General features: G+C 46.3%; 1 protein-coding gene across 2 annotated transcripts in view; it reads left to right on the forward strand.

Moving 5' to 3' along the window:
- Window positions 1-1,958: 1,958 nt before the first annotated feature.
- The window catches only part of Il1r1 (interleukin 1 receptor type 1), a 71,526-nt gene continuing 55,453 nt past the window's right edge, over window positions 1,959-18,031 (forward strand). For both annotated transcript variants that reach the window (XM_037200171.1, XM_028865794.2), the window contains exon 1: window positions 1,959-2,249. The gene's annotated coding sequence lies outside the window, so the exon portion shown is untranslated. The remainder of the gene's footprint in view (window positions 2,250-18,031) is intronic.

Genomic DNA, 18,031 nt, shown 5'->3' on the forward strand with positions numbered 1-18,031 from the left:
AGAGGGAAGGGTGGGGGAGGGAGGAGGAGCGGAGGTCAGGGAGGAGCCAGTGAGTGGAACCGCCAGCCCAGCTGTTTGCATAGAGGAAATGCAGGGGGGGTTCCGTCTACACGGGCTCTATCTCCACGGGCTCCGTCTCCACGGTGCGCTCCCTCACACCCTACCTCTGTCACTGCTCTCTGCTGTGGGTGTCAGGACAGTTGGGGCTCAGATCCCCAAAATCCTGATTCACCTGGTCCAGCTTAAAATAATGTAGATGCACTGTCTCCTAAAAATCCAGAGATAATTGGAGTTGGGTCTGTGAAGAGCCGCACTTTCTCTGTCCTTCCCTTGAGTGTGCACGCCATCCAGAAGATTAGCTCTGTCCTCGTCTTAGGAAGGCTTGCCAAAGGAAGGAAACTGGTAGTTGTGGGAGGAGGGCATAAGGATGAGTTGGAGGAGAGGGAACAGTGGGGGGCAGTTAGGGGGGGGGCTGGATTTTTACCAACATGCATTGTAAACATGCATGACATTCTCAAAAAAAAAAAAAAAAAAAAAAAAAAAAAAAAAAAAAAGGCCGCCAATAGAGGCCCTCTTCAGATCCAGCTTTTCCTTATTGCCTGAAGGCAAACACCAGGCGGAAGGATGATGAGCTTGCCTGCTGTGAGTCTGTTCTGGGGCCTCCTTTCTTCAGACCTGTGGTTGAACCCGGCTTTGGGACCCGTGGGTCCTTCCCAAAGCCACCCCACACTGGAGCAAGGATGGAGAGTTCCCATGTGGCTGTCTTGCAAGGCTGGGCGTCAGCATCAGTGGATTCCCCATGTGGCTTAGACCTGTCTCCCCATTGTAGGGAACCTTGATATTGTCACAGGACCACACCCCAAGATTTCCCAGCCCTCCCATCTCTCAGCAGCCACTCAGCGCTGCAGTCCTTCCTGTCTGTGCCTAAACTGGATCACTTGCTTTCATTAATTACCAGTTCATCAGAGCTGCCTGGTGGCACTCCTATTTTATGAAAGGTACTTCTATTAGCCTGCTTTCTTCATCTCCAAAATGGGTCTAAAAACTTACGTTTCCCAGAAGAAAGCCTGACCCAGATCTCTGCCAGCTCTTGCAGAGAGGAGGCAAAGTCTAAACAGAGTGCCCAGAGGGTTCTTCTTGAGGGAAGAGTGGAAAATACTGGAAGTTGAAGAGATGGAAAAAGAGGAGGAGAGATATTCTGTGTGGGTTTTCATGGAAGGAAAGTGGCCGAAAAGAGGATCAAGCGCACATTAAGAACAAAGGTTCAGCCGCTGTCTTCTCCTCCCGGTGTGACCGTCATTCTGAGTTGCGTGTAGATCTCTTGGAAAGGGTAATGACAGTGACCAGGAATGCCCATCAAGGCCAGCTGACAGGGGTTTTCAGTCCTGGACTATGTAGTTAGCTGACTTGCTTTCTGTGCTGGCAGAGTCAAGGCCAGCCAGCATGGTGACAGGCCAGACTCTTGTGATGCTGACAACATTCTCTTGAGTGCAGGGCCCTGGGGGGGGCAGTAAGTGGGGAAGCCATGCTGCACCCCCTCCCCCCCACCCCCTCAGGATGTGCCAAGCTGCCAGGGGTGGGGCTCTGGGTCCCATCTCTCTGTAGAACTGAATGAAGTCTCGTGACATTGCCTGAGGAGCTGTCTCAGTGGACATCGCTCTGATGGCAGAGTTGGGGTGGGGTGGGGTGGGGTGGGGAGGTATGGGATGAGATCTCAGGCAGGCTCTGTCTCTGAAGAAGGCAGAGCAGGACGGCAATTCCAGGCCAGGTATAGGCAGTGGCCTCAGCTAGATTTAATGTGAGCTTAGGCAAGGAGAGAAAGCCTGCCTTGAAACATGGGAGACTCGTGTGCATTCAGGGTACTAACATTTCGTAAGGGTTGGGCACGTTTGCTGAAGGATTCTGGCGGACCGCCCAGCTCTGGGTTTCCTGTTCATAGTTCCACAGATGTGTCACTTCAGGATCAGAGCCCCAAGAGGCTCTGACACAGGCGTCATCAGGAACCCACTTTCTCTGGGTCATCTGACAAGACGTGAACTGTCACTCCTGGGCGCTCCCTCTCACCCCCCCAGCCCCAGCCCAATGCTCTTTTGGAAGGGAAGAAAAAAGTAACGCCATCCAGAGCTGACTGCAGAAGGCAGTTTTGTTTTGAATAGCCAACAGCAGGCCAGCAGACTTCATCCCGGGGAGAGAGGCTGCTGGATGGTCGTCAGAGTTCCCAGGGCCCCAAACTGTGATCAACACTGATGGTAAGATGGCTCACTGTACTTTAGGATTTTCTGTCTCAATATTTTTCCTTCTTTTTGGGGTGTGTAAAGATGTTTACTTACACACCGATGAGTTATTTGGGAAGGACAAATGGTCACAGAGTAAAGAGAGCATGCTGCTCACTGAAACAAGATGCAGGGTTTCTGCATCTCCCTGGGCACACTTAATGTAAAGATGCGTGTGTGAGCATAGTCAGATCTAAGTTTCATTATGTGGGAGATTCACTATGAAATACACAGAAGCTGTATTTTATAAGTACTGTCAGGGTTTATGTGTACATTCCTTTTAAGCACGCTACTTACTAGCTCACATCACTTACGGTTTGCTACTTATAAGCTATCGTAGTCATGACTTTGCATCGGTGGTGAGGGTTATGCCGTGAAGGGCATTTTGTGGGGTCCACTTAAAACACTTCTGTGGATGTTAGAACTGAGGTATCACTTCACATCCGTGACTGCAGGTTAGAGAGGCGTGCTCTCACCAGAGGGTTTGCTGAGGGCCCTGCGTAGTTATCACCCGGAGCTGCTGGTTGCGTTGGAAGTCATCACGCAGTCGGCAGTCAGCACTTGCACATACTTCCTTCAAAAAGGTTTAAAACAACAGCCTTAAAGTCACGTGCACGTCTTCTTTTTTGTTTTGTTTTGGAGACAGAGTCTCACTATGTAGCTCTCTGTTTGGAACCTTTGTATACAGCCATAGAGAAGATTGTGTATGCACTCTCAATGAGGAGAACTAACTTGGCCCTGGCTTCTTATTGGACACCTTAACCTTTACAGTTCCCACCACCTGTATTTTTGGTAACAACAATAGCAACCACAACCGAAATGGGACAGAGCCAGGAAGAATAAAAACAGGAAATAAGAACATAAAGGGGGAGAGGGAACAGAATAAGTTTACTGTCTTCAGTTTAATTCAATTCACAGATCCCCAATTATTTTACACACAACACTAGCTTTGTGTTGTGTTGGTGAGCTTTTGGGTTGCTAGAATATGGGGAGGAATTCTCCCAAGGGTGCAGACAGGCAAGGACCGAAGCATAAGCGTGTGGTGAGTCCCAGCATTTACCCGAGAGGTAGCTGGCCCTCTGTGGGTTGTGTGTTCAGGCCAACCCTCTATCTTTATTATAAACAAGATGACCTCTTAGGAAGGGATGAAATGAGAATAATCCAGAAGGTTGGGGAATACTTTCTGAGATTAACATACTCCTCCTAATAGGGTAATTCATCTTTAAAAGATTCATAAAGTCATTCTCAACAACATAACATACACATAACACTTATTAAAAACTTTGGGTCCACGGGCCTTATTGGCACAAGCCTGACAGTTGAACTAGAACAAAAACTTGACAGCCATCTCTAGAAGACGCCTTTTCAAAATTGACAGAGACAGTATTTGTTCATTGTTACAGAGGTAAGTACCTATAGATAATAGAAGATAAACAATAACAACAGAGTCCTGCAAGAGAGACATGTGGGGGAGCCATTGTGCATACTTTGAAAAATCTGGTCTGAATGTCTCAGTCTGGATTCAGAGACTTCAGAGTTGTAGATTATGAAGCCTCAATGGCTGATGACTATGTAAATATTTCCAAATCAAAAAAGCTTCTGAAATTCAAACCATTCTGATCCCAAGCGTGTGAGTTTTAACCTGTCACACTAGTGAATATCTTGCTTTCTGAATATATTTGCATTTTGAAGAAATTAACTCCTACTACATATGTGTTATTACTCAAATTTATCTTCCAGCAACATGGTGTGAGCAACTTTTCATAGACATGCACTTCTTTTTATTGGAGCTTTAGGGACTGGGGAGATGGCCCAGTGGGTAGTGATAGCTCACGGTGCAAGGATAAGGAGTTGAGTTTTGTTTTTCAGCACCCACGTGAAAGCTGGGTATGTCGGTGGGTGTTAGTGACTTCAGCACTAGGAAGACAGAGAAAGGCAGGTCCTGGAGGCTCATAGGCCAGCTGGTCTAACCAACTGAAGAACTCCAGGTTCAGTGAGAGACCCTGTCTCAGAAATGGTGAGAAAAAAAAGGTAGAGAGATGACTGAGGAAGACACCAGAAGTCAACCCCTGGCCTCCACACATGCCTCCCCCCATGTGTCACTGGACACATGATGCACCCCACAAGGTTTTAAAATATGTTGTAAATCTTATTGGTAGATGAGACTTTTTTTTCCTTTTCTATTGTTAGCACTATGGAAATGGACATCATTACAGTTGAATCTTTGCGTCTCCTTGTGAATATTGCCTTGGGATAAGTCCCTAGAGATGGAACCCACTGCTTAATTAATGTGCTCTAGGAAGTCTCCATCCCCAATGTGTGAATACAATTGGGCAACATTCTTACTAGCACTGATTTTATTATTTACTTTTAAAAATTAAATTGTACTAGCCTGAACAGTTGGAAAAGGGCATTTGCATTGTGTTGATTGACTTTGGGAAAACCTTTCGGGAAACTGGCTTCTTCTTTGTCCTTTGGGTTCAGCTTTTTTTTTTTTTTTTTTTTTTTTTTGGTTATTGAACACCGAAGTAGTGACCTTTTACCGTAACTTCTACCAACCCAGTTTCAGAGGTCTATGACCTCCTTTGAAAATGTGCTGAGGGGTGAGGCTAGCTGCTTTTGCTCTGACTTTTACCTGGGTGGGGGGGAAACCTCATCTTCATGATTTTTATCTTGTCTTTAAGGCTGACTCTTAGATTCAGCAGCAGTGTTTGCTGTGTCCCAACAGCATGGGGAATACTGTAGATAAAAATAGTCTCCAACTTGTCATTTCTTCACCCATCTGTATTTAGGACACCATGCCATCCCCCCTCACAGGCATTGTCACCATTTGTATATTTTGTTTTGGTCTCCAGTGGCCCGAGAGAGCCAGTTTCTCTCTCCAGGGCTTGCCTGGGTGGGAGTTTGAACCTCTAGGGGGCTTTCAACAAACCAATCTAGAAGAAGTCAATGTAAGGGAGACAGAAACATTGTTATCCAACTCTTAGAAACAGAAATGGAATAGTCCAAAATAGAGACTCAGAGACTTAAAAAAAAAAAATCATCCCAGATAGAGCTTTTCTGGGTTAAACAGATTGGTTGGTTTTCTTCTATAGAGTATGTCTGTGAAGTTCTTTTTTTTTTTTTTTTTTTTGGTTTTTCGAGACAGGGTTTCTCTGTGTAGCTTTGCGCCTTTCCTGGAACTCACTTGGTAGCCCAGGCTGGCCTCGAACTCACAGAGATCCACCTGGCTCTGCCTCCCGAGTGCTGGGATTAAAGGCGTGCGCCACCACCGCCCGGCGTCTGTGAAGTTCTTAACGAGTGTTTCTAATTAAGTGAGTGCATGGAAACATGGACTTGACGAGAGCATGATTTGAGGGGGAGAAGGACAGAGGGGTTGACTCTATCCCCAGCCCAGGGTTGGCCTGTGCCAATCAGGACCCAACAGACGTGGACATTTGAGGGATGAGGGCTACTGCTGGTCAAAGCACTTGTAGACCTGAGACCCAGTCTCGGTCCCTTTTACATCCACATAGGAAGGAATCATTGTTGCTAGCTTGTTTTGAAGATTAGGAAACTGAAGCATAGAAAAGTGACTTGGGTGAAATCTCATGAGAAGATGGTGTGGAGGTAGGATTCTTGGTGCAGACGGCCTGACTCGAGCCCAGGGAACTTAGGGAAAAAGTCATAACATGTGGTTCTGGGCTGCTGAAGTCCATGTGGTTGACTTGGGTATGTGCTTACGTCTTAATATATCATCCCCAAGGAAGAACAACTGTTGGGGTTTTTTGTTTGTTTGTTTGTTGGGTTTTTTTGTACATGTTATCCCATAGATTTTTTTTTTTTTATGAATTTAAGCTTCACTAAAGATTCCAAAGCTGAAACTTTTTGAGCCACATTTATATGATGCCACAAGTGGAAAATTCCACTCACAAATCTCGACCTCATGCATGAGATTACTCAAAATATTGTATCAGATAGTGTGTAGGAGATGCAGGAGAAACAAGTGGATCTTGTGTTTATCCTGAGGTCTCATCCTCAAGGTATCTCTTCGTGTCCATGCAAATATTCCAAGATGTGAAGAGAAAAAAACCAATCCCACAATCTAAGATACTTTTGTCCCAACTCAGATAAAGGATACTCATTATTTTCCTCTTTGGGGACAGATGAGCAAACCAAGACCCAGCACGTCAGTAAATAGCCCATTAATCTCCATCACAGGCACTTTAAGCCCATGTACCACTGGGCCCTAGACGGCTGGGTGCTCACATTCATGGTTCTTTCATCACAAGTCCTGAGGTCATAATTCTGCTGTCTTTGAAGGTGGTAAGGCAGCCATCTCAGGCAAATTGGCCCTCCCTTGGAGGTGAAGCAGAGCTCATCCTTAATTTCTCTGTATCTACAGGGGCCAGTGCAAAATATCATCTGGTTGAATTTTCTGACCATATTCTCCCTGGCTGGGTATTCAGTTTATCTTGTCAACATAAAAATGATAGGTGCTTAAAATAGGTGGGGACTATTTTCTACTTTCCATCTGCAAAGCCACCAAGCCATCTCCAAGGAAGCTCAGAGACTGTCCCTGAGAAGGTTAGGATGAGGTGCAGGCTTAGGAATGGAGGCCAATTGTAGTTTCTCATGAGCAGTTTCTCTGTCTTCCCTCTGCTTAGCTGACACATTTACAAAATGGGTATGAGTACAATTACAGTGGATTTCTGTTTACTTTTGGTTACATGTTCCTATGAACTGTTGGAATTCTGAATTTAAATAACTTACTGGCAGTATTATGGATTGGATGCAGGACCTTCTGCATTCTAGTTAAGCCTAAGCATCTGTATCCATCTGCAAGCTACATTCCCAGTCCTAAATCTTGTAATTTAAAATGAGGATACTTAAGTACTAACAGCAGATGGTTCATTGGTCTTTATACATCTCCTTCATAAATGTAACTTCAGGGGTCATCTAGATTGGAAGAATATTTTGTAGGCCACTGATTTTTTTTAAATAGGTGACACATAGTTTATCTACTTTCTGCAGTTTAAGAACCTGCTTAGCAAAGTGCCCCTTTCTTCTCCCTGGTTTCTGCAGTCTCTTCTCTCTCTGGTCTGTCCTGACAGTGTTCTCCTGAGGATGTTGTATTGGGGCCTCCTTCTTCCTCACTTACAGGGCACACCATTCTGCACCCTGTCCCGTCTCTGTGTCTAATGAGCTGCATTTTCACTTCCTGGAGGTCACTGGAGTTTCTTGCAGTCTTTTGCTGTACTCATCAGTATTGCAATGAATAACAGCCTGCCCCTGTCATTTTCCAGAAGTTCAAGCACACGTACCTGTGGGCCAAATGTGACTCAGACATACATGTTTTCCATCTACTCTTTACCAATAGCAATCCCATCAAAAACACCCGAGAGGGCATTTCCCTATGTACACTCTGCTTCCCGAGTGAGCATGTGTGTATGTGTGCATGCTCACTCTTACATGCGTGTGTAGAGGTTAGATGTTGTTGTCAGGTGACTTTCTCCATTGCTCATCATCTTGTTTTTTGAGACAAGGTCTTTCATTCTACCTGGAGTTTGCTGTTTTGGCTAGACTGGCTTGCCAGCATGTCCCCAGGACTCACCTGTCTCTGCCTCTTCAGCGCTGGGGTTACAGGTACAAGCTGCCAAGCCTAGTTTTTATGTGACCCTGGGGCATTTGAAGCCATGTCCTCATGCTTATGTGGCAAGTGCTTTATTCATTGAATCATCTCCCAAGTCCATTAAGCTAGTGTTTATTGAAACGAAAAAAGGTGAGTTCAGTGTGTTTTATTACTTCTTCAAAGATCCAGTGTGTTTTATACTGTCCCAAAATATGAGTGAAGTTGGACATTTGTTCTCTTGGCTGCAAATAATTATTGATGATTACTTCTATTCACTTAGCAATTAGTTTTTGAGGGCTTGTTGTGTGGGTAGCCATGGATACCAATGTGAAGGGGATCTGGCCACTACTGGGCAGATGTGTGAGCTAGAGAACCATGTGGTAAGTACCACAAAAGACTGAAGGTCTGTTTAGACCACTAATGACTGAGATCTACCTTAGTCTAATAATTAAGACTTCTTTTGGGGAAAGGATGGGCCATCAGGCACGAGATAGAGCATAGAGAAGCGGTACAGCATCATGAAAGTTATGTTTGAAGGATCAGGCACACACCCACATTCTAGCACTCCGAAGGCTGAGGCAGAAAGATCACACATCTGATGTCAGTGTGGACTACATAATGAGAGGAGATCTGTCTCATGCAACAGTCAAGTAATGTCTATTTGAGGATCAGAAATAGCTCTCCATGGTGGTAAGAGGAATGAGGGAAGGCTACCAGATGAGCTGGGTACAGAGACTGAGGGCAGATCATGGTAGGCACTGGGGGCAGAGGTAGGAGTCTGGAACTTATTGGGAACTTCAGGAAGACTTAGAGGTAGGAAGGTGGAAGTGGAGGTCCACACTTGAACCTTGGGGACTGCACCTGCTCCCCCTGGTGATATTGGGGAGAATTGGACCCTATGCACCAGCACCTGTTGTTTTTGCCTCACAAGATCATGATCGGGGTGACACTGGGTGAAGGACCCGTGCTTTACCAAGCCCTGACCTCAGCATGAGACAAATGGTAAAAGCGTTGTCTGAAACGGCCACCAGGGCATTTCTGCTAAAATGCATTTTACGTTTCCTAGAAGCAACTCCGCTTAACAAAAAGCATTCTCATCTGTTACTAAACCGACTGACCATTTGGCATATGGTCATTGTGCAGCTGTGCCTTCTGGTCCTGGGAAGGGGACAGGGGTTATTTCTGAGAAGTGACTCGCTGGGTGAATTCCCAGTTCCAGATTCTACAGGTGGGAGAAGAAGAGGGGGTGAGCGGGAAACACACAAGGAAAGGAAATTGGGAGCAGGTTTCAGTCCGCCCTGAGACAGAATCGGCTGCTGACTATCAAAATGAATGCAGAGCGTGGATACTGAGGAGGCCCAGCAGCCTTGGGGGTACCAGAGAAAAACTTAGACCTAGTGAGCATGGCTGCTAAATCTCATTGGGGTTCTGCTTGGTGCTGTGGTGCCCTCAGCATCCCGAGGCCTGGGGATGGCTGTAGGTGGGGTCTTTTCGATCCTTTTCTATAGCTGCAGGTGGGATTATAGCCACCTGTAGAGGTTAGAATCAGGGGCTTCTCAGCACCACTGCATGGACAAACCGCGAGACCGAGACTTCCTGATTTCCATGAACCATGAGCCTAACAGCTGTCTGTTCTTCAGAGCTGAATAAAGTTTCTAGGACGTCCTGCTGGCCATAGAGATGGTGAGGTGGTGTTCTCTTACAAGTCATCTTTCCCTCTGGACCATGACCAGGGGCTGATGCGCTTATGAGTCTACAGGGCTGGTTGGGTGTGGGCTGGACCATGGCTTACATTCCTAGTGGCTCTAAGCCCAGAGATGTCTCATGTTATGAAAGAAAGAGAGGAAAGGGAGAACCCGGTTTTGATCAGACACCCAGCCCCATCTCTAAGGCTAAACTGTCCTAGGTGATCATTTGTGGCCAGAGAAGCATAGAGTTAATGTGTACGTGCATGGGGAGTGGGAGTGTTTGGGACACGGCTTTCAGTAAATGTGACCCTGGGGATGCGGTGATGGAGCAGGTTTCTGTGGACCCAGGCATACCTGGGCAGGAAGTGGGATAGCTGTCAGGTCAGCTAGCATTCTAGCAGCTTTGCCTTCTGGTCCAGGGAGAAGGACAAGGGTTATTTCTGAGAAGTGACTCCATAGTAAATTCCACATGCATGACCCAGATGGGGCTGCTCCAGGCAGACTCAACAGAGGCTGCAGGGTGTCACCAACAGCACCGAGGGAAGAGGCCAGAGGAGTAGAGTTGCCTCTCGTTGTCTTCAGGGGACTGGTTTGTTGCTGGAGGGCTTCTCTCCAGGTTCCACCAAGCCCCGCAGTCCCACAATCCACGTATAAAATAATCACTTAGACGCTTATATTACTTATAAACTGTATGGCTGTGGCAGGTTTCTTGCTAGCTGTTCTTTTATCTTAAATTAACCCATTTTTATAAATCTATACCTTGCCACGTGGCTGGTGGCTTACTGGCGTCTTCACATGCTGCTTGTCCTGGCGGTGGCTGCAGTGTCTCTCCCTCCTTCTTTCTGTTTCCCCAATTCTCCTCTGTCTTTGTCCCGCCTATACTTCCTGCCTGGTCACTGGCCATCAGTGTTTTATTTATATAGAGTGATACCCACAGCACTGGTTCCTGAGTCTTTACTTGGCACCAAAGTTCAAGGACGACCAACCTATTATACAAAACGGTATTATATCTCCATACGAAGTCCTCTGTATTCTTTACACCATTTCTATGTAACATAATTTCCGTACAATGTAAATGTGATTGTATGTTATTGTACTAGACTGTTTACAGAATACTAACATGATACAACATCTGTGCATGGTCAGCAAGACTATATTATTATTATTATTATTTGGATATTTCCCTGTAGCTAGAGTTTTTCTGCCTTGCCCACAGTCAGGACAATTCTCTGTCACCCGCCAGTCCCACAGCCACTCAGACCCAACCAAGTAAACACAGAGACTTATATTGTTCACAAACTGTATGGCCGTGGCAGGCTTCTTGCTAACTGTTCTTATAGCTTAAATTAATCCATTTCCATAAATCTATACCTTGCCACGTGGCTCGTGGCTTACCGGCGTCTTCACATGCTGCTTGTCATGGCGGCGGCTGGCAGTGACTCCCTCTGCCTTCCTGTTCTCTCAATTCTCCTCTCTGTTAGTCCCGCCTACACTTCCTGCCTGGCCACTGGCCAACCAGTGTTACATTTAGTGATCAATCAGAGCAATTTGACACACAGACCATCCCACAGCATTTCCCATCTGTGGTTGTCTGAACACATAAAGATGGAAGCTATGGCTATGAAAAGCCAATTATTTACAAAACAAGAGTCCAGGAAACTATAAACCTTGACATGGTATCTGCAGAAATTATAATTGAAACACACACTTTAGGATTTAGAGATTTTGGGTGTTTGGTTTCCTATACCTGTGCATGATGTTTGTTTAGCCTTTGATCCCAATGGGATGCTATTAGAAGGCCGGCTCTCCTGGAGATCCTTAAGTTCTGAGGGTAAGGCCCTCATACATTCGATTAGCACAGAAGCTAGTTAGAAGCTGTCCAGCTTTCCTTTGGCCGTGTGCATACACAACAAGAAGCCAGACGCTGGCAACCAGGAGGCAAGCTGTCACCAGACAGTGGATCTGCAGGTACCTTGCCCTTCCAGCCTCCAGAACTGTGGGGAATATTCATGTGTTTAAACCACTCTGCCCAGGGTCACTTGTTACAGCGGTCACAACAAACTGAGGTGCTATGCCTGATCAGTTGACAAAGATGGTGTGAACAAATTTAAATAAAAAAAAAAATCTTAGCAGGGATTTCTGCCTGTGTTTGTCTGAACACTGCCAGAAGCAGTCCAAGAACAAGCAGTAGCATTGTCCTAGGGCTGTGACAACGCATTTACCTCCTCTGTGGGTGCCTGGCTCATTTGCCATGGGGGGGGGGTGTTGTTGGACTTGAACATGTCTTTTCTGTAGACACACTGAAGCTCTTGGCACTAAGATTGGTTACTCTTGTCTGAGGTCAGCAGCAGGGCTGCTCAGCCATGGCTACCAAGAACATAGCCACAAAGCCGACACATCCCAGAGCCATAATTATGCCCCCAGAGGTTGATGTTGCTTCTATAATTCTAGAACTTGACTGGAAATCATGAGTCAACAACTCTTAGATGCTTTCTGGCCTGCAGTTTTATTTGCTGGCCCCTTGACCTCTCTCGCTGCTCTGGAGAAGGCTGAGTGGTCAGCCTCATTGCCTAGGGACCGCTTCACTGGGAAGTTTCTGAACAAAGAGTTAGCAGACACCCATTTCCTCGAGGTGACATCTGGGAGCCTTTAAGGCACTGCTTACATTTCTCCCATGGGTTTTGTCATTTTCAAATTTTTCCTACGGAACCTGGGATTGAGGGGTAGGAGTCATTGTTTCTTGGGCTGCAGCAAATCAACAGAAGGCTTTGGATTTGAACACTGGTCTTTTGGGCTCTCAAACCTCTTCCTTCATCATTGCTGACAAGATAAAGTGACCCAAGGAAGGAAAACAGTAGTTTATGAATGGGTTTTTGAAAAAGGTTTTATATATTTTTGTCTTATGGGTATGCTTGAGTGTCTGCATGAATATATGTGCTCCTGGAAGTGACTAGAGGGTGTTGAATCCTTTCATAGTTACAGAGAGTCGTGAGTCACCACCACGTGCACCACGTGGGTGCTAGGAACTAAATCTGGACTTCTGTAAGCATAGCAGGTACTTTAACTGCCGAGTCCCTATGAACTTTTTTTTTTTAAAGTGGTATTGAAGCTTTTTAATTTATAATGGGGTTACGCCTTAAGACACTGGAGGTAAATTGGAACTGTTACTGGACAGTGCATACAATCCACCAACCTTGCCAAACATCGTTGCTTGGCTGACTGCGAATCTTGCTGTCCCCGCCCAACATTAGTGAAGTACAATACTGCAAATCAGCAGCCCGGGAAAAGATCCAAATTCACAACACAAACAACAGTGTCTATGAAAGAGCCTCATTCTCAAAGCACCGTGAGGTGTAAATTGTGAGCTGAGCCACCGAGAATCTGGCTACAGATGAACAGTCAGCATCTGGGCCATACATTTTTCAGCTTGCTAATATGGAATGAATCCAGGCTTCCTTCTACCGGCCTTGAGGGATCGTACCCCCACTTGCACCTGTAAATAAGCAAGCTCTTAAAAACAGATATTATGTAAAAGTCTTTTTTTTTTTTTTTTAGTCCCATAAAGGATCAGCAGAAAGCCTCTGAGAAGTCTGATAACGGTTTATTCCTAAACGAATACAAATGAAACCTTTAATAATAAAGTACACACCCAAGCATCATGGGAACCCACTAGCAATTGCCATGGAATAGTTAAACAGATTCTGCTAGAAATGGGTGGGTGGGTGGGGAAATCTGGTCTCACCATCAGTCTCTCTCTTAACTAGTCTCTAAGAGCATATTCAGAAGTTCTCAGGATTTTTTCCCCAAGGAGGAAAAAAAAAAAATCTATGATTCTGCTCTATGACCGTACTCAGCAGTGATAAGACATATATTGAAACTTCTTTGACTTAAAAAAACAAAACACAACTCATGTGAACCTGCTAGAACTACCTGTTTGAACCAGTTTCCCTCAGGGTTTAAGCACCTTTCTCTATTAGTCCTGAGCTGACTCATAGGGACAAAGGAAGGCTGCAGTTTTTGCCCTTGTAGGCGGGAGGGGAATCACAGGCAGCACCTCTCACTGCCTCTGTGGGATCATCAGCCTCACACTGAGATTTTTTTTCACTCTACAATCGGAAGTCTACGCTTACTTCCCCAAGGTGATGCTTTTGAACAATTTGGCAAGGTCAAGTGCCCTAGATACAGAAACTAGGTTGTGCCCCAGCGTACAGAAACTAGGCTCACAGGAGCATGTATAACCGTGGTGGGAAATGGGGTGGATGAGGCGCTTCTTTTAGGGTGGGATTCACACTCAGTTGTTCTCGGAAAACCTGAACTCTGCTCAGTCTGCAGCAATGGATGGAAAACAGCTGGGATCAAATTCAGGCAATCACTCACTCTCTGTCATCGGCAGCTGTTGTGGGTCCTGGCTGTACATGGAAATCAACGGGGGAGCCTTGAAAACACTGATGTCTGGATCTCACTCCCAGGGGTTCGATGGTGGGCCTGAGTGCAGCCTGGGCTTTCAGGGCTCTCCATGGTGATTCCATGCACCCATCACTGCATAATATGGCTTGGGAATCGCTGACCCGGGCAGTGGGCAGCTATTAAGCCAGTCAATTACCCAAGTAAACAAGGAACAGGCTAGATCAAGCATGTCTGGAGGGATTGCCAAATACTGCCTGCTGGGATATTTAAGTCCATTTCTCAGAAAACCTTGGCCCTGGAAGTTCTGGAAAGCTCGTGCCTGCTGAGTGTGTTCTTTACTTCCTTAGGAACTGTGAGCATTGGGAGTGTAAACAGGGTTACTTGCATTCATTTGACAAACATTTAAACATCTGCTTTGCTTAGCCATCATCATCGGCTAGAGATAGAAAATACCTTTAAGTGTCTTAAGGGAGCAGCAGGGGAGAGAAGAGAAGGCAGGCAGAACAAAGCAGGGTTGCAAAGTGCCACAGGCAGGGTAGGGGTGGGGGCGGTGAGCCCCGCTTTGGAGGACGGAGTTTGGGCATGTCCTAAAATCCACTTGGGGAGGATGTTGATAGGGTGCTTGGGATGGTGGTGGAGGGGGTGAGAAGATAGAGGAGAGTTGGGTGGAAAGAGAAGGAGGGGAGGAGGAGGAAGAGGGGGAGAAGTGGGGAGGAAGAGGAGGAGGGTATTCTAAGAGGAAATTGCAAGGGCAAGACAAATGCTGGATGCCAGGGAGGTCACAAGGACACTTACTAACCATAGACACCTCAAGGACAAGGAAAGAGACTTGTTCCAAACCAAAGGGCCAGGTCTGAGGGAAGGCTCCGTGGTTGATACACTTGCCATGCCAGCGTAAGGACTTGAGTTCGGATCCCCAGACCTCCCGTAAAGCCAGACACAGTCGTGCAATTCTGTAATCCCAATGCCCTACAGCAAGATGGGAGACTCCCTGGAAGCTCACAGGCCAGCTAGCATGGACTATGCAGCCAGGAGCAACAAGAAAACCCTTTCACAAGCAAGGTGAAGAAAAGAATGGCGGCGTTCAGGGTTCTTGTTGGACCTCCGAGTGCATGTGTGCAGAGGTGAGGGAGTGAGGGAGGGGAGCTCAGGGGAGGGGAAAGGCTCAGCCTTGCATTGACTAGGTGGGTGGGTGGTCTGGCTTCTCCTAGTGCTGGGCAGCCCATTCACCTTTTCATCTCTCCTCTGCTCCAGCTTCTGACGCTTCATCTGCTCTTAACCCCACTCCTAAGACTCGGAGGAGGGCCTTTCTTTTGCCCCGGGATCATCTTGGCGTGGCTAGCAATGGCAGCGAAGCCCCAGGACAGAGGGCAAAAGTGATGTTGGAGGTTGGGTGGTTAGTGGCACAAGGACTGTGCAGTGCTGGGCCATGCTGACTCTTTGGGAAATATGACAATGACTATTTGATCTTCCAAATACAAGAAAAAAGTGTAAGAGTCAGCCAGATTTGGGCATGAACAGAGAATATTTGTTTTTTTGCTTTTGAATGTTTACCAATATATATTATGAGAATTTTAATGATAAGAAAGTGCTTTCGTGGCAGAGGGGAGCAGAGAGAGAATGAGACTCATTTCCTTGTAGCTGAGGTCTCTCTCTCTCTAGCTAGGTCTGGTTAGTCAACGCCTTACATTGTGTTAGAAGTGTTAAAGTATACAAAGAAAAAAAAAAAGAGATGGTTCTGGACTTCTCTCTCCTGCCTGGGTTTTCTGTTTCTCATTGGTGGAAGGGGTGAAATCATGTTAGTCCCCCTGACTTAGCCCTGGCACTGATGACATTTTGCCATGCAAAATTTGCATGCTGATCGTTTCTCGATTCCACTTCCTCATGCTCTGCTGTCAATTCATAATTCCCTCGTGACATGCATTTGGCTGCCTTTGAAAGGTTCCTATATGAATGAGGAATAAAAAGAAATCGTGTTCAGAAGGTGGTGTTTCACCACACAATGAATGGTAGAAAGCCAACTGCGCCAGGAAACGATGCATTGAAAGGTCTTGGGGATCTGTCTGTCTTCTCCTCTTGAGAGGCTGTAGTTTTAAAGAGTTGGTTTCAAAACTGAGCAGTACTGTCTCATAGCTACTCCTTGAGCTAGGCTAGTGGACCAATGAGCTTCTAGTTGACCACTCTTCCCAGGGCTGGGGATTCCCACCACCGTGTTGTCGTCGTCGTCCCCCCCCCCATGGGTGCTAGGGATGGAACTTAGGACCTTGTGTTTATATGGCAAGTACTTTACCAGTTGAGCCTCCCCAGTCTCCATTAGCTACTTTTTTTTTTTTTTTTTCCATTAAGCTCTGTGTCCAATTCTGGATAAACAATCACTTCTTTCCTATTGAGACTGCACCCCAAATCATAGCACCTGCTCTGCCAGTCTTTGGGGCAACCGAATAATAACCAGAGCAAAGCATTTACTGTGTGACAGCTACCAGAGTCAGGACTGTGCCTTTATTTTTGCCTTCACCTAGGGTAGGCATTGTGCCCTGTGGTCCAATGAGGGAATGGGGTTAAGACTGAGGAGGCACGTTTGAGCAGTACTGGTCATCTCCTTAGGCTCCTCCACCCAAACTTGTAGGCGGCTGAAGGGATCCTCACCCAGGGGCATTTAGTGCTCGGCTGTTTTGGGGACATCACGTAATATAAATGGATGCAAACATCACTGTTTAGTTTCTTTGGATTCCCTGGATCATGAAACTGTTGTCAACACTGGACTTTAGTTACAATTCAAAAAGGCGCTTTAGAACGGTCCTCCTAGCCATTTTCCTGCCTGTTCCCTGCTTATTGGTTGATTGGATGAATGTAGATGTATTCCAAGCCTGGGAAGTCCCTTTAGGGAAGGGTTATACAGATTTCTCTGAAATGATCTTTGAGCGTGGAAATTGCTGGGCAGAAAACATTTGCTCAGTTCCATGTTCCAAGCAAGCACTTGTTTCAAGAGTCAATCTTTTTATTAAGGCCTTGGAAAAGTACCAGAGTGCTTACCTCCTGGAGTTTTCCATCAAAATCAGACCTCTGGCCGGGCGGTGGTGGCGCACGCCTTTAATCCCAGCACTCGGGAGGCAGAGGCAGGCGGATCTCTGTGAGTTCAAGGCCAGCCTGGGCTACCAAGTGAGTTCCAGGAGAGGCACAAAGCTACACAGAGAAACCCTGTCTCGAAAAACCAAAAAAAAAAAAAAAAAAAAAAAAAAAAAAAAAAAAAAAAAAAAAATCAGACCTCTGGTGCCATAGAACGTGCATATCCTTTCCAGCAGAGAATTCCTCTATGTCTCTCCATATGCACCCATAAATACAAGGTAACCCAGTTTCTCCCTGTTCATAGCACCCAGTGGAAATTCCAGTGCCTTAGATTTTCCTAGCCTAAAGAAGTTTCTTTATTTTAGGAGACGTAAGCAGGCATCCTCACGCTACTTAAAGGTGGGGGGTTGGGCAGCAGGAAGCTCAAGCCAGGATGAGAAGCTCAGAACATTCAGCCTGTTCCCCATCTTCGGTGAGGGGGAAACTGATTGCTTGATCATCCCCAAGTGGTGAAGGTTCTATGAATATTCATGAACTAGGAGTTGGGAAAGCTTGTGGGTGTTGAACATGTCACGGGAAGCCTGCCTGGCATGGAATCTCGAAGCCCCTTCCCACATACCTCGCCTTCTGTATCTCTCATCACCTGGTTGCACATCTGTGTCCGTTGACATATCCATTATTGTATGAGAAATAGCTGAACAGGTTTCCTGTGATCTGAAGCTGTCCTAGCTAGTTATAGACCGTGGGAAGTTGTAGGGACCTTGACTCGGGGCAGAGGAGGGTAACATTCTAGCCCTGGCGATCGATCGGTATTTGCAGCATCAGAGGCTGTCTTTGGTAACCATGCCCTTTGTTTGTGGAGTCTTCACTAACATTGGTCAGTATCAAGAGTTGAACTGAACTGTAGAATACCCAGCTAGAGTCAGCGAATTCCTTACAGGGGGATCAACGTCTCCGTGCATCTGGTCACAGACCTGTGCTGACAG

Source organism: Peromyscus leucopus, chromosome 16_21, assembly GCF_004664715.2.
Source record: "Peromyscus leucopus breed LL Stock chromosome 16_21, UCI_PerLeu_2.1, whole genome shotgun sequence".
NCBI classification, from domain to species: domain Eukaryota; kingdom Metazoa; phylum Chordata; class Mammalia; order Rodentia; family Cricetidae; genus Peromyscus; species Peromyscus leucopus.